The sequence below is a fragment of the Bombyx mori genome, chromosome 19 (assembly GCF_030269925.1).
Source record: "Bombyx mori chromosome 19, ASM3026992v2".
NCBI classification, from domain to species: Eukaryota; Metazoa; Arthropoda; class Insecta; order Lepidoptera; family Bombycidae; genus Bombyx; species Bombyx mori.
The window spans coordinates 9,821,909-9,835,549 of record NC_085125.1 but is presented as its reverse complement, the minus strand read 5'-3'; the positions used below and the strand labels follow the sequence as shown (position 1 = coordinate 9,835,549).

Genomic DNA, 13,641 nt, shown 5'->3' with positions numbered 1-13,641 from the left:
ATAGGACAGAACTTAAATATTTTTTAACTGTCTCGAAAACTACAAAGCTCGAAGGCAGTTCAGGTATGACGTCATCTGGGGCTAATTTAAGCGATCAGCTAACCACAGTGACACCAAAGCAAATGATTAACCACAAGTGTTTTGTTGATTGATTTTGAATATGTTTAGAATTATCAATTTTAATTTAGTACCTAATTTAAAATATTAATCTCTTAAGTATGTATGTATGTGTTTATTAAAATAAAAGTGATTTATGATCGATTCAATTTAATAACTTTTAGTAATTTTATAGTGTGATTGTTTATTTATTGATATCTGGTAGTTTATTAGAAAACTATAGAAATTTCGACCTTAAGTTTCGCTGCTGACGGTGGAATTCACGTTGCAATGTATCAATCCGAGTCCTTAATTATACTTATATACCTAATAGCAGAGAGGCGATGCGATTGTCTGTTCGTAACTAATAAAAAAATATAAACATACCAGCATCATTATGCCTTACGCGATTTGCAAAGCGAGTAGGAAACGAAAGATCAGTGATAACATCAACAACGTCATTCGTGAGAACGACAAAACCGATTTAGAATTGTTAACGTTTTCATACGATGACTTTTGACGTTGGTTCGAATTGTAAGCGATAGCGGAGCGTTTTAATTTAATATGATCGTCGAATTTTATTATGCACTAGCCGTACTCGACCGCTTCGCTGGGCATTTAAAATTAACATTATTATTTATTGTCATTATTATTAGGGAATCCAACACTCATATAAATATTAGCCTATCCATTAAGTACATGTATTTTCTACATGGATACCAAGTTTCAAGTCAATCGGATGCATGGTTCAGTAGTTACAATGGAACATCTGTAAAACCCCTGTAGATTTATATCGCACTGTTCTATTGGATTATCCAACCATTTCGTTAATACAATTTTGTCTGACAATTACAAACACAATTAATACGAATAGGATACATTGATCGTGTTGTGCATGCTATTGAAACTCAGTTTCGCTATTCAGATTGGCACCGATGACCACTGGCTCGACGTTGACTAGAGGCATGGTAGCGAGGAGCCTGCTCCTGCTGAGTTTTGACTCAGCCAAGCTCCAACGCAGATCGTTGAGCGCCAAACTACTGCGGTAGTCCGACGATTCTATTCCTTCTTCCTAGTCGGATACTCTTGGCAGAGTAGGCGTGGCCTCAACGTCGCCGCTCGCTTCCAAGGCTGCCACACGTCGAGCGATATTCCTCCAGTGGAGACGGCTGTTGGCATTGCGAGCACATTGTACTACGGTGGCTTTCGTAGTGCTGGTGATGAGGTCAATCCAGCGCATGGGGGATCGACCTCGAAGTCTTCTGCCTGACGATTTTATAATGACCCACAAAAAGACAGCTAAAAATCTTTATACTATGCTTTATGAATTTTAATTCAGTCCGCTTCCAGACTGGGTCTACAAAAACGTTAAATTCATAGTCAAATGGTTAGATTTCGAATTTACCATCACTTCATTGAAAGCATTTAGTTACTGCAAAGATACAAGAGCGTTCTCGTCTATGAATGCCTTGCCCCTTATTTGTATTTTAAACATTAGTATTATGTAGGTACATATTCTTTTCAATCTAATAAAATTTAGATAACTGTTTTTAATAAGTGCAAAGTCTAACATAAAACTAATTCAAAAGTCGGATAAAGTAAAAATAAAGCTGGGTTTCATAACATTGCATTTCTTAATAAGTCAATTATTATTAATAATACTTTGAGAATAGTAGGTATTCCAAATTATGGTTACAAATTTTGATTCACAAAATCCGCCGTCATTTGCTAACTTAGAGACGAGTTACTTTGGCACGTGGTAGTGGAACAAATGGACGATACCATCAACCGTTATGAGGTCCTTAAAGGGGTGACGGAAAATATCGTGAGTGCCTTTCTGGATGAGTAGTACATTGTGGTTTAAAATTTTTAACCTTGTTTACATTTTCTACAAAATATTCCATTGTTCTGCATAGGAACTCCAATATACAAATTTAAAAATATTTTAATATTTATTGCCAGCTTGGTATTAATTAAGATAAGTCTGTTATTTTTAAATTTTATACCTTTATAGTTGCTTTTTAAACGTTCAAAATTTATATGGCTTATCGCGGCTTTACGACCTGCATGTGACGTAATTTGTGGCCAACATAAAAAAGAGCCATTTACGACGTCACAAGATTATCGGTGCTTAGCTTAGTGAATTGTTTAAATTTATTCGGTTTAATAATTTAAACTAGTGGTCCCCCGGTAGTCGAAATTCGACTATAATTAATTGAAATTATAAGTTTGTACACTATTATGATTATATTGTCAAAGACTTTATTATTATACTTCTATAATCACAGAGTTCGCCAAGATTACACTTCAGTTAGACAGATATGAATAAAGACAAACAATATTTAATCTATTCTCAATTTGACCACAGACTATAAGCAATATAAGAAAAGTTTGACAATAAAGAAATAGCATGCATGTGTCAAATACATACTAGTGTGTGAAATTTTTTTTTTTATTGGTTTCATGTCTTTTTTATGCATAGTTTAAAATAATGTTAACATTCTGCACTTTATTCTCTATATTCTCTATAAGTGAGGAAAATTTCATACTCCTCCCTACGCGCAATTTTCGTAAAAAGGGGTACAAAGCTTTTGCTTCACGTATATATCGCATATAGACTAGAGGTCCCGCAGTAGTCGAAATTCGACTATAATTAATTGGAATTATAAGTTTGTACACTATTATGATTGTATTGTATACTTCTATAATAACAAAATTCGCCAAGGCTACACTATAAAAAAATGTTAATAAAGACAAACAATATTTAATCTATTCTCAATTTGACCACAGACGTCAAGAACAAAAGTTTGACAATAAATAGTATGCAACGTGTGTGCGTTAAATACACGGTATGTAGTGTGTGTAATGTTTTCTTTATTGATTTAATGTATCTTTTATGCATTATTTAAAAAAATATTAGCATTGTGCACTTCTTCTCTATATTCTCTATAAGTGTGGAAAATTTCATACTCCTCCGTCTCCGCAATTTTCGTAAAAAGGAATACAAAGTTTTTCATTCACGTATTAATATATAGATTAAATTATAAATGTTTTGCAAAAATTGTTCGGCCAATGATCGATATTGAACAAATCAGTTACACCTCTAGATTTAAATTAATTTTATGTACAAAAATATTATTTTATTTTGTATTTGATAATTTAAAAATCTTAGAGTAATTAAAAATAGATAACACTAAAGCTCGTAGATGTTATAATTAATAAACAAATTAAAGAAAAGCAAAATCGTTTAACAAACATAGTAAATGGATTCAACTGTTTTGTCCTTATCTGTATAAATATATAGATTAACTATTCTTATCATATTTGGATAGTTTTGTTGCTCACTGCGATGATTTGTTTAGAATTAGGTGACCATCTTCGCTTTTTTTTTGTTTTTTTTTTATTGCATCGATATGTGGACGAGCTCACGGCCCACCTGGTGTTAAGTGGTTACTGGAGCCCGTAGACATCTACAACGTAAATGCCACCTTGAGATATGAGTTCTAAGGTCTCTGTTTTTACAGTAACGGCTGTCCCACCCTTTGAACCGAAACGCATTACTGTTTCACGGCAGAAAATATACATAAATACATACAAATAAATAGGAGGTACCTACCCGTGCGGACTCACGAGACGCCCTACCACCAGTTAGTACGCAAATTATAATTTTGCAGGTTTTTTTTTTTAGTACACGATGTTATTCCTTCACCGTGGAAGTCAATCGTGTACATTTGTTAAGTGCGTATTTCATTAAAAAATTTGGCACCCGCCTGTGGAATTCGAACACCGTTTCATCGCAAGATACGAATGCATTAGACGTCTTAAACTTTAGGCCACGACGACTTCAATGTCGTCACAAGGGCTTCTGTCTCCGATAACATAACAACAGTCGGCTTATCTGCGACTCTAATTAAATAATAGTTTAAAAAAAAACGCTTTTATAGAAAATCTAACTAAAAAATAGAAAATAAATTTTAACGCTACTTTATAATAAAATCATTTTTTCTTACACTATTTTTATTTATTTTTCATTTTTTAGTTGAATTTTAATTTTTTCCATTTTTTATTTAATAGTTTATTATCATCGGTTCTTAATAAGTATGCCAAATTTCGAGTTAATCCGATGTTTTGAGGGGTTCAAAATCATGTTCAAAGATTACAGATTCGTTACATACTCACATACATACGTCTGAAGCTAATAAAGGCGTATTAAAAATAGGTAAAAATAACTTTCTAAAATTTGACTACAAATACCTATATATCAAGCTATATGTACCGCCGAGCAGACACGGCTTCACATGTTTATGACTGCAACGTGGCGCCAGGACCTGTCACATAAACATTTTTTAAAGCTCTTTTGAGAAACAAGTCCGGAGAAATACGATAATTACGTCGACTTATATGTAACAACATTTTGGGTCGTACGTATTGCAAAGAGGTGCAACGCGCCATTGTTTTTAAATTAATGAACGTGGCGGTTCAGTTGTTACTTAATTACTTAAGTTGCGGGTGAACTATTGGCTTCCGTGGTGTTGAGTGAATTGTGGAGCCAACACTACATGACGTCATAACATGGATTCCTCCTTGAGGAATGAATTCGAATTATCATATTGACCGAACGTATGACTGCGCGATGCCCTTAAACTTTATATGCTGTTAAAGTTAATGCATTTAATTATTGTTTAACTAAACAAAGAACAACAAAAAAACATTCAAGGCTTTATTTGTTATGGACAAATTGACTAAATTTTATCAATTTGTGGTTTCTGAAAATTTACAAAACCCTTCATCTATAATTCTATACTAATACTTATATTATAAAGAGGAAATATTTGTTTGTTTGTTTGTTTGTATTGAAGAGGCTCCGAAACTACTGAACCGATTTGAAAAATTCTTTCATTGTTTGGAATCTACACTATTCCCGAGTGACATAGGCTATAATCTTTTTTGAAAAAACGTACGGATCCTTACTAAAACTCCAATAATGTAACACAAGGTGTAAAAAAATTACTTAAAATATTCTTTTCATCGCGTGCCCTGCGAAAACTATTGATGATATAATAAAATAATGTGTTACGACTTTGTAGAACACATTATTATTTACGAAAAGCGTCGCGGCAGCATATGTCTAAGTGTTTTAGTTATATCGCAATAAGTGTTCTTTTTTTTTAAAAATAAAACAACGACAAATATCGTTGAAATTTTTGTTAAATAAAATATACGATAGGTAATATGTTACTGCCATCTACAGGAGCCATGAGAAAGTAATCGAAGCGAAGCCATCTAGTGGCCGATGCCCGTAGTTAGGAAACAAAAAATGCTGCCACACAGTCTGCAGTTTTTTTTCCTAACTATGCCGGTAGCCTTAAAGGGCTATGCCAACGTTACCGAACGAGTAAGTGAGCTCACTGGGCTTTAACCTAGTGACGTTGCTAAAACTAGCCCTCGCAAGAGCAGTACTTCACAGAATCTACCACCGGATCAGAAAAGCGACCTACTGAGAAGATCCGGCGAGAAACTCAGTGGGCTAAATTTTATCAATTATCACGGTTATGTTCGTTACAAAGAAATGATCGGTCGCTTTGTTACATAATGTCCGAGTCGTAAAACAATAGGCGGTGATTCCACTCACGTTATTAATATTATTATAACACACGATACAACTGTAATTATTGCAATTAATAGGTGATTTGGAAACGTTTATTGCACTGTGTCGTTGTTAAATCAATATATATGAGTCGACTATTATCAAAGCCGGCAATCTGACTTTTGGAAAATTATTGGTAAATCAGAAAAACGAATTATTGACTTTGTATTCCATTGGCAGTCACAAAACTCTTCGGAACGACATCTTAGATAAATAACAGGTTAAGTATTAACCTTTATTTAATGCAGGTTTTGAACCGTATTCTTTGAAGGAGACGATTATATTCAAATCAATCTGTATTGACATATCAATAACATTTTTTTGTCCAAATGCACAGATTGCCACCTTTGATAATAGACGACTCATATATATGAAATGTTGAAAAAATGTATCACAAATATTTATATACTGGACAGGACCTCTTGAGAGTCCGCGCGGGTAGGTACCACCTCCCTGCTTATTTCTGCCGTGAAGCAGTAATGCGTTTCGGTTTGAAGGGTGGGGCAGCCGTTGTAACTATACCTGAGACCTTACAACTTATGTCTCAAGGTGGGTGGCGCATTTACGCTGTAGATGTCTATGGGCTCCAGTAACCCCTTAACACCAGGTGGGCTGTGAGCTCGTCCACTCACCTAAGCCATAAAAAAAAAAATTAATAAAAATGTTCTCCTATAAACTTGTTTTTTTTTTGCCCTTGTAGGCAGACGAGCATACGGCCCACCTGATGGTGAGTGGTTACCGTCGCCCATGGACTTCAGCAATGCCAGGGGCAGAGCCAAGCCGCTGCCTACCGCTTAATACTCTCCACAAGCCTAATATTTATGAGAGGTTTTTTAAAACCGTTTTCAAATAAAAGTAATATATGTTAAGCGTTCTTTCATAATATTTTTAGGTACACATACTTACATATATGTATAATAATTTATTTATTATTAACAATTTAGATTGATTAGAAAGTCTTAGTTTGAGAGTGATAGAAATTAGTCGACAGTTTTTTTTTTTGTTATTTCTGCAGTAGTTTTATTATTACATAATTATTGGTGTTACAGCATGTTAATCATAACAGAAGCACATAACAAAATTAACGAATTACACAAATATAATTTTTTTTTTAAATCGAGGGCTGCGGCTTCTTGATCTCAAATACCACCGGATCGGAATCGAGAAGAACTGGCGAGAAAATGCGCGATGTTTTGGAACGAGGTTCCTTATGGGACGATGCGGAAGGGTACCCTAAACCGGGAAAAACGTCCGTAACGTAAGATTTTTTATTATTTATGTATAGTCTTAGTATGATGGCTATACAGTGTCTAATGTATAGTCTACGTGATGACGGTTATTTATAAATAATTATGAATAAAATAAAGTTGATAGCTTTGTAAAGTATTCTAGTTTTTTTTTAATTTTATCAAGAAAAAAATCATAATAAAAAACATATACCCGAAGAATAATTATTTTCTTTATACCTCGAATAGAACTTAAAATTTTCATTTGTATAATAAGGAACTTCGTTTCTATCCGGTGTCCAACGACACCACACATCTTTTTTTTTACGAACTGTGCTATGAGTACAATGACCTGGGCTATGAAACTAAAAGTGTCAAACATCACTCAGTACCATTATCTGTAACGCTTCTATTGTGTTGATATTGTTAGTTGTGTGCCTAAGTTGAACGTGTACAATGCGAGTGAGCATGTAGAGATTTTACGATTTGAGAAAAAAAAAACCTTTCTCTAATCTGAAACTGGATCTATTTGTATGATGATAGGTATACTTATTAATTTAATTATGAAGCTGTTATGCTTTATTATTAACATATGCAGTATGTGTGTTGATAATTTAATAAATGCTGTGAGGAATTGTTCGAGATGATACCGACATCTCGCTTTTACCACCGCACCGCCCGCCACCGGAGTAGAGTTCATCCATACTACTTTTCTTGGTATTTTTTGCCACGTACCATCCGGCTATGGAATGAGCTCCCCTCCACGGTGTTTCCCGAGCGCTATGACATATCCTTCTTCAAACGAGGCTTGTGGAGAGTATTAAACGGTAGGCAGCGGCTTGGCTCTGCTCCCGGCATTGCTGAAGTCCATGAGCGACGGTAACCACTCACCATCAGGTGGGCCGTATGCTCGTCTGCCTAAACGGCTATAAAAAAATAAAAAAATTACATAGCGTTTTAAAAGAACAAATTATTTAATTAAATTATTTAATTAATTTAATTAATTAATTATAAGCACAGCATTAATATAAATGTTGCTTCGTCACACTATTTTTTTCCTACCTAAGCTGATAGCCTTGAGAGACTATGTCAGCGTAACCTAACAAGTAGGTATGCTCACGGGGCGCAAACCTGACGACGTTGCTAACGCTAACCCTCGCAAGAGCAGTGCTCTACCACCGGATCGGAAATGCGACCCACTGAGAAGATCCGGCGAGAAACTTAGTGGGCTATCACTCGTCACACTAATTTCGAAAACGGCAATATCAATACAGAACAAAAAACCTTTTTTTTTAGATGGGTGGACGAGCTCACAGCCCATCTGGTGTTAAGTGGTTACTGGAGCCCATAGACATCTACAACGTAAATGCGCCACCCACCTTAAGATATAAGTTCTAAGATCTCAGTATAGTTACAACGGCTGCCCTACCCTTCAGATCGAAACGCATTACTGCTTCACGGCAGAAATAGGCAGGGCCGTGGCACCTACCCGTGCGGACTCACAAGAGGTCCTACCACCAGTAAAAAACCTCGCAATGACGCGCTCTCACTTACATGACAACCCTATAAATCTTCATTTTATCTTTTCGTTTAATAACGATTCTAATCCACATGCCGCGTAAGTTCGTGAGATTTCAAAGCACATTCAAGTAGTTCCGCTTGTTCCGTGTTAACTTCGTCGTACAAAACTTGAAAGAGTTACTGAATTTTAATTGAAACTTTGTCTGTACACCAATCAGTAAGGCGACTACGCAATAGGGACGTGTCCATGTTTTCTTTTTTTTTGCTTAGATTGGTGTACGACCTCACAGCCTACCTGGTGTTAAGTGGTTACTGGAGCCCATAGACATCTACAACGTAAATGCGCCACCCACCTTGAGATGAGTCGTCTATTATCAAAGGTGGCAATCTGTGCATTTGGAAAAAAAAACGTATTAATATGTCAATACAGATTGATTTGAATATAATCGTCTCCTTCAAAGAATACGGTTCAAAACCTGCATTAAATAAAGGTTAATACTTAACCTGTTATTTATCTAAGATGTCGTTCAGAAGAGTTTTGTGACTGCCAATGGAATACAAAGTCAATAATTCGTTTTTCTGATTTACCAATAATTGTCCAAAAGTCACATTGCCGGCTTTGATAATAGTCGACTCAGATACAAGTTCTAAAGTTTCAGTATAGTTACAACGACTGCCCCGCCCTTAAAACCGAAACGCATTACTGTTTCACGGCAGAAATAGGCGGGGTGGTGGTACCTACCCGTGCGGACTCACAAGAAGTCCTACCACCAGTAAATGGCATAGGTACATATATTCTACAACTGCGCTCGTTGTGTGTATAATATCGACTAAAAGCGTTTTATCAAAAATACATGATTCGTTCATCTCTTTGTTTATTGTTTATGTGGAGCTTTAAATTAAGAATAAACACGTCATAACAATAAGACGCATTTTTTATGTTTCAAACGCTCATAATAACATGTTCCATGTTCCAAAAATTAACTGATTGTTTTCAAATGTTTTTTTTCTTTTGTTTCTGATATCTTTATATCCAGACTGGACTGGCAATTAAATCATTCAGTTTTACGCTCATCAAGTACATTAAGACCGGTTAAGGCGCCAAAATTATATTTTCGAAGCTGTCGTAAATTAACTAGAAAAAACCGAATTGAATAATGAATAATCGACAATTTTGATTTATTACGATGATCAAAATGTATTCAACACGACATATGCGTGTTTTGAATCGAATCCTGATCTTCATGCAATCGGGACATCTTGCAGACCCTCTTCAATCTTCCACCAACCCTAACAACCTCGTGAATCTTAATGCGATGAATAATTTATATATCTGACAAAACCCATCAGTTTCCAGGGATGTGAAAAGGGAATTATCGTGCTCGATTTGTAAGAAATAATTTGATATGTAATCTCGAAATTTGCGACCGATTCTTTGTTTTTTTTTTATGTTCAAGCCGAATTAAATTATATTTCATCTTAAACGTCATCTCAACATACCTGTTGAATGTCAACATATTGGTTGCCGGAAGAACTGCATGCAGCTTCAGCAATGCCATCTTCGGACTAAAAGACTAATCATCATTACTATTTTGATCATACATACGTATGATCGCCATACATATGACCAGCACTAGAACTAGCAGGCCTTACGTAATAATTTAAAGGTTATCATTCGTTTTTTTTTCTTTCAAAACCAGTTGTATAGATTAGCGTGGTATGGACATGTGATGCGTAGAGAGAAGATGCATGTGACTAGGAGATGTATGGAAATGGTAGTGCAAGGTAGTGCAAGGGGATGAGGGCGACCGAAGAAGACATGGATGGAGTGTGTGAATGACTATATGAGAGAGAGAGAGAGGAGTGAGTGTTGAGCTGACGGCTGATAGAAGAGAATGGAAGAGAAAAATTAGCTGCACCGACCCCACCTAGTGGCATAAGGTGAAGAGAAAGAAGAAGAAGTTGTATAGATTATCAGAATCAGTACAAATTAATGAAAAAATGGAAAATGCGACAATTGCTTTCATTAAAAAGCAATGAATGAATCATTGGTGGATGTCACAATTGTATTATTCATTTTAAAATTACGCATTCTGAAACAAATACGAGATGAATTAAATAAATCAAACCTAGTTCCCTAAATTTATTTAGCTTTTTAATTTTTATTTGCTTCTTACAATAAAATTTTAGTGATACCGTTTCACGTGAATTATGAATGCATAGTTCTATCGAATGATATTCCTAAAAATTGTATTGTGTTAAGTAGGTAATGAAAAACGTAAGGAACTCATCTCTTTTTGAAATTTTTGTCGAAATTGCAAGCGTCATTGTAACGAAATAATAACGTAAAATATTGGAGTATTAAAAGCGTGCGCTTTTTTTTCGCCTGCGAGGCAACGACCTGGTGATTCCGCCTGATTCATTCCCAATGCAGTCTGACGCTACTAATTCCAATGCCACGAACAAACAAAGCAAAGGACGCCGTACTTGTTGAATCTGCGAAAGAGTTCAAAGTTACAATTAGCCTCCTCCTCGGTAACCTTTTGAGTCGGAAGAACCAAAATTACAATTTTCAAAATTTCAAAGTTTTAAAGAGCCACAAAAAGTTTTCATGCCAACAATAAATAGTTCTTGCATAAATAATTTTGTTGATAAAAAAACGAAACGAACAAGAAAAGTATATATTTACTAGCGACCCGCCTTCGCTTCGCTTCGGAAACTGTAATTTATTATTGATTTCTCCACTATTTAATGGATGTTATTATACATATAAACCTTCCTCTTCAATCACTCTATCTATTAAAAAAATCCGCATCAAAATCAGTTGCGTAGTTTTATTAAGCATACATAGGGATGGTCGAGGCGATTGGCCAACCCCACGTGGGGGCTACGGACCGTCGAGGCGGTTTACCCGGTCTTTGATGACTGGGTGAATCGTGGCGAGGGACGTCTCACCTTTCGTCTGGTGCAGGTGCTGACCGGGCACGGATGCTTCGGGAAGTACCTGCGCCGGATAGGGGCTGAGCCGACGACGAGGTGTCACCATTGTGGACACGACCTGGACACGGCGGAGCATACGCTCGCTGTCTGCCCCGCTTGGGAGGTGCAGCGCCGTGTCCTGGTCGCAAAGATAGGACCTGACTTGTCGCTGCCTGGCGTCGTGGCGTCGATGCTTGGCAGCGATGAGTCATGGAAGGCTATGCTCGACTTCTGCGAGTGCACCATCTCGCAGAAGGAGGCGGCGGGGCGAGTGAGGGAAAGCTCTCCTCACTACGCGGAAACCCGCCGCCGCCGAGCAGGGGGTCGGGACCGGGGTCGTATCCGTGACCTGGCCCCCTAAGAGCTAGGGGTCCCACCCGTTTTGTGCGGGGAGGGACCCAGACGAGGGGTGGCGTGCTCTGCACGCTCACCCGCAATAGGAAGCCGGGTGATGGTAGACCGCGTTCCCCCGACCGCTCTGGGGGAAGGTGTAACGCGGCGCCATCAAAGCGGGCTCTCGGCCCGCTGAACGAGGGAACCGGTGGTCGTTTCGCTGGCGGCCACCGGTCCGGCGTCCGTGGGACGGTGGGATGGATGTAATGTGCTCTGCGTCAACCCTGTCCCGCCGTTTCAATAGCCCCGACTGGGCTCCGGCCCGGTCCGAGGTAGGGCGCCGGTTGTGAGCGGCAGGAGTTTTTAGTGAGGTTCAACTCCCACATACCCCACCTGCCGCGCGGGTGGGGATCCGGCGATTTTCTCCTGTGGAAAAAAAAAAAAAAAAAAAAAAAAAAAAAAGCATACATAGGGATATATGGACAGAAAAAGCGACTTTGTTTTATACTATGTAGCGATTCTTATATAAGTAGTGTTTTTTACAACAAATTAGATAATGGTTATCTAATAAAGTGATTATCTAATAATGGTATTATTAGATAGTCACTTATTATTTAAGTAAAAAATGAAAACGATTAAACATTGACTTACAACAATGGCCTGAGAGATAGAAATGGTGCCCAATTATCGTTAGTCGATTCAGAACAATTTTAAAATGTTTTTTTTTTTTATAAAATAAATAATATTTGCGTGTGGAACTAAAAAGCCGCAGTTTCATATCCAAAGAGCCACGTGTGGCTCACGAGCCGGAGGTTGCCGACCCCTGGCCTATACTTAGCATTAGTCCGCTGAGTTTTTCATCATATCTTAACCTACTTAATTACAAAATTCTTTCGGGTCGATAAAAAGGCATCAAGTATTAACTATGTATGTATTTAAACATGTTCATAGTTCCTTAGAAAGAATACATTGTGCAGTGACATTGTGTGAAAAATGTTCATCGCATACAAAAAAAAATACCCACTAAATCCCAGTACGCTAAGGAACCTCTAAATCAAGAATTTTATTACCACACTTTTCGGCTGTTCATTTTATTACCACTCCACTACGGAGACGGATTCGTGAATATTTTTACAACTGTATCGTAACAGATTAACTAGGCAATTCGTAATTACGAATTTTTATTGCAGCTAAATACAAAACTGTTTATTATGCTCTACGCACAATCAAAGCGCTGCTTCTGTTTGATGTTCCGCTATCCCGTTGTGTAACCAAGTCGTATTGTAGCAAAACTATGTTGGCAACATATTCATGTTTCTCAATACGAGTGTTTATGACATGATGTCGCTTACGTTGTTTTCGTTACATATACTTCGACTACAGATACGTAATTCTACAGTGCCATCAAAACGAAAAGTCGTAAGTGGCAAATTACTAGAATAAATTCGATTATTAAAAGAGCAATGAAATTCTGTATGATGTTTTTAATGCGACAACTATCTTAAATAAAGCTGTGTTAATTTTAAAATCAATAGATGAATATGCAAAGAGTGCACAAATCTTTATTACTGGTGGTAGGACGTCTAGTGAGTCCGCACGGGTAGGTACCAACACCCTGCCTATTTCTGCCGTGAAGCAGTAATGCGTTTCGATTTGAAGGGTGGCGCAGCCGTTGTACCTACACTGAACCTTAGAACTCATATCTCAAGGTAGGTGGCGGCATTTACGTTGCAGATGTCTATCGGCTCCGGTAACCACTTATCACCAGGTGGGCCGTGAGCTCGTTCACCCAAGTAAGCAATAAAAATAAACAAAAAATCTAGTGCTATTTCCATAACT

At 37.2% G+C, this 13,641-nt stretch overlaps 1 protein-coding gene across 4 annotated transcripts in view; it reads right to left on the bottom strand.

The window, feature by feature from the left end:
• The window catches only part of LOC101737283 (high affinity cAMP-specific and IBMX-insensitive 3',5'-cyclic phosphodiesterase 8), a 300,600-nt gene that overhangs the window by 268,771 nt on the left and 18,188 nt on the right, over positions 1-13,641 (bottom strand). Inside the window, exon 2 of one of the 4 annotated variants that reach the window (XM_062674044.1) lies at positions 4,351-4,424. The exons of the other annotated variants lie outside the window; for them this stretch is intronic. The gene's annotated coding sequence lies outside the window, so the exon portion shown is untranslated. The remainder of the gene's footprint in view (positions 1-4,350; positions 4,425-13,641) is intronic. 4 annotated transcript variants of the gene reach the window in all.